Source organism: Eulemur rufifrons, chromosome 15, assembly GCF_041146395.1.
Source record: "Eulemur rufifrons isolate Redbay chromosome 15, OSU_ERuf_1, whole genome shotgun sequence".
Classification (NCBI taxonomy): Eukaryota; Metazoa; Chordata; class Mammalia; order Primates; family Lemuridae; genus Eulemur; species Eulemur rufifrons.
Window position 1 is genome coordinate 34,520,353 of NC_090997.1, and position 3,837 is coordinate 34,524,189.

Consider the following 3,837-nt stretch of genomic DNA (forward strand, 5'->3'; position numbering starts at 1 on the left):
TCAGCTTACACTGTCTCAACTGGGGAGTGAGGGGCTAGTTGCAATGGTGAAGGATAAGCCCGGCCCTGGGTAAAGGAAAAGGCCTCCCACACCAGTCCCCACTCTTCCCAATAGCCAGAAAACTGTCTATCCTTCTGAGGGTGGAAACAGATGGACAGGTAGGGGAGAAGAATCAGGCTGGTGCCGTCCCAGCATAGGAGAAATAAAGATAGTAAAGTTCTGAAGTGCCCAGACTAATGGGTAAGGGAAGTGAGGGACAGGAAGTTCCTCCTTGTGTACATCCCCTACAGCCCAAGGGCTGGAAAAATGCAGACCTTGCCTGTAGAGTGCTGTAGGTTCTGGCAGGGCTGGGCCACAGGCAAGCTTAGAAGAAAGAGGTCAGGCAAGAGCACAGGAACCTGGCATTCTTGACCCGGGTATGCCTTGCCATGCTCCTTGCAGGGGTGGCTGCAGAGGGTGAGTTGGAAACTCTGCCTTTAGTCCTGCCAGCCACTAGCTACCTCTCGTCCTCCCACAAACCAACACCCAACCAACATTGGAGGACTGCCTAGCTTAAAGCTGAAGGTTCTGGGCCAGTGGAGTTTATTCAGGGTTGTGACCCAGGCCTGGACTCCTCAATGGAACATACCTTGAGCCAGGTTTCTTGCTATGGTAGGTTCAATCACGTTGGCAATTTGAATTTATGCACGCCCTATAACTCAGCAATTCCAATCCTAGGTATATGCTCAATAGAAATATATTTATGTGTGCATCAAAAGTAACATACAAGAATTTTCATAATAGCACTATTCATTATAGGCCCAAACAGGAAACAATGAAAATGCATACCAACAGAAGACTATAGTTTATTCATTGCAATGAAACTATAACTACATGCAACATGGATAAATCTCAATGTTCAGTGAAAGAAGCCAGACCTAAAAGAGTAAATACTGAATGACTCCATTAATTCAAAATAGTAGTTACCCTTGGAGGTGGGTGAGAATGTAAAAATGAGCTTCTGGGCCGGGCGCGGTGGCTCACGCCTGTAATCCTAGCACTCTGGGAGGCCGAGGTGGGTGGATCGTTTGAGGTCAGGAGTTCGAGATCAGCCTGAGCAAGAGCGAGACCCCATCTCTACTAAAAATAGAAAGAAATTATATAGACAGCTAAATATATATATAGAAAAAATTAGCCGGGCATGGTGGTGCATGCCTGTAGTCCCAGCTACTCGGGAGGCTGAGGCAGTAGGATCGCTTGAGCCCAGGAGTTTGACGTTGCTGTGAGCTAGGCTAACGCCACGGCACTCACTCTAGCCTGGGCAACAGAGTGAGACTCTGTCTCAAAAAAAAAAAAAAAAAAAAAAAAAAAAAAAAAAAAAATGAGCTTCTGGAGTGCTGGTAGTTATTTCTTTTTATTTTTGAGGCAGTCTCACTCTGTAGTCCCAGGTAGAGTGCAGAGCTCACTGCAACCTCAAACTCCTGACCTCAAGCAATCTTCTCGCCTCAGCCACCCACAGTGCTAGGATTACAGGAATGAGCCACCAACTCCCCGCCCATAATGTTATTTATTCTCTGGGTGCTGGCTAAATGGGCTGTGTTTCCTTTGTATTTGTTTGATAAATCTTTTCACAGTTAGGATGTTTTGAATGAATGCATCAGTAAAATGTTAAAAAAATTAACGGGAAATATTGGGAGTAATGGGAAACTACTTAAAGGTAAAGGCAGGAGATATTTTTGAGTAATTCTTTTAATACTTTATTGCCTATCTTTAATATTGATCATATAGGTATGTTTATCATAAAATTCATAATGCTACTTTTATTTTGGATATGCTACTAGTAAATATTTATATCAGCAACCTGTTAAATTAAGGTTTATTCTAATTCCTTTCTCTGTCTCTAAAAAAAAAAAAAAAGAGAAATAAGTTTAAATTCAGCTGGGGAGAGAAATAAAAGCAAATGGGAAAGTATAGTGCAGAAGTAAGAGTTCGAATCCTAGAGTCAATGTTTTGGTTCCTATCTTACCCACTCTCCTGCTGCTGTCCTGGCTCTGTGACCTAAGCAAGTTACTTATGCTCCAAGCAGCCTATTTAGGTGCTTGGCACAGAGCCTGGTATGTGGTACAAGCTCTAATATATAGGTAATATTATCCCCAAATTCTGAAAGGCAGAATGACAGCAACTATCCCTTTTAGATATTGAGAGGTTATGAAACTATTAATATGAAAATAGTATAATATTGGCACACAGATCAAAGGGAACACAGAGAAATACAAAATTAAGTGCTGTATTAGTTTTATAGGGCTGTCATAACAAAATACCGCAGATTGGGTGGCTTAAACAGAAATTTATTTTCTCACAATTCTGGAGGCTAGAAGTCTAAGATCAGGGTGTTGGTCAGCAGGTTTGGTTTCTTAAGGCCTCTCTACTTGGCTTGTGGATGGCTGCCTTCTGTGTCCTCACATGGTCTTTCTGTGCTTACACATATCTGTGCCCAAATTTCCTCTTCGCATAAGGACACCAGTCATATTGGAAAAGGAACTACCTATATGATCTCAATTTTACCTTAATTACTTCTTTAAAGGGCCTATCTCCAAATACAGTCACATTCTGAGGTATTGGGGGCTAGGACTTCAATGTATGTTAATGTGTACAAAGGATGGAAGGAGTACAGGATTATCCAGTAACTTTTGAAAAATTGGAATAAGTTTTAAATTTACCCCTTTCCCCCCAAATAATAGTCAGAAATGTTGAATAGCTTTGCAGATGCCAATGCTGACCAAAGCCACCTGCCACCAGCCATGGTCAACCCCACAGTGTTCTTCAATATCACCTCTGTAGACAGCAAGACCTTGGGCCACATCTCCTTTGAGCTGTTTGCAGACAAAGTTCCAAAGACAGCAGAAAACTTTTGCACTTTTAGCACTGGAGAGAAAGGATTTAGTTATAAGTGTTCCTGCTTTCACAGAATTATTCCAGGATTTATGTGCCATGGTCGGTGGTGACTTCACATGCCATAATGGCACTGGAGGCAAGTCCATCTACATGGAGAAATTTGATAAGAACTTTATCCTGAAGCACACAGGTCCTGGCATCCTGTCCATGGCAAAAGCCCAACACAAATGGCTCCCAGTTTTTCATCTGCATTGCCAAGACTGAGGGTTTGAATGGTAAGAATGCATCTTTGGTAAGGTAAAGGAGGGCATGAATATTGTGGGAGCCATGGAGTACTTTGAGTCCAGGAATGGCAAGACCAGCAAGAAGATCACCAGTGTGGACTGTGAACAACTCTAATAAGTTTGATTTGTGTTTTATATTAACCACCACACTATTTCTCCACTCCTCCACCCCCTCTGTTCCCAATATCCTGTAATCTTTGTGCCCTTGCTGCAGTTCTTGGGTTCCATATTTTCCTTATTTCCCTCTACATGTAGCTGGATTGGAGAGTTAAATTTATGATTATGAAATAAAAACTACAAAATGTTCCATGGTTTTGTAAAAATCCCAACAGGAAAAACTTCCAAGAATATCAAATTTTTATAGGAGTGAAATCAGGAGCTCCTAAGCTTAAGAGCAAGGTTGGGGATGCAGGGAAGTCACAGAGGAAATGATAATTGATTTAATTACATAAAATAAAAATCTTTCATATGCAAAAAATTGTAGAAGCAAACGGATGGGATATATTGGCAATAAGGGACCACTGTTTGTTACAAAATCAGCTGCTTCTTCTTTTTTTTTTTTTTTTTTGAGACAGAGTCTCACTTTGTTGCCCGAGCTAGAGTGGCATGGCGTCAGCCTAGCTCACAGCAACCTCAAACTCCTGGGCTCAAGCGATCCTCCTGCCTCAGCCTCCTGGGT

General features: G+C 41.9%; 1 pseudogene; it reads left to right on the plus strand.

Annotated features, from left to right (window-relative positions):
- The first annotated feature begins 2,726 nt into the window (after positions 1 to 2,726).
- LOC138395462 (peptidyl-prolyl cis-trans isomerase A pseudogene) lies at positions 2,727 to 3,273 on the plus strand (annotated as a pseudogene).
- The last annotated feature ends 564 nt before the right edge of the window (positions 3,274 to 3,837 follow it).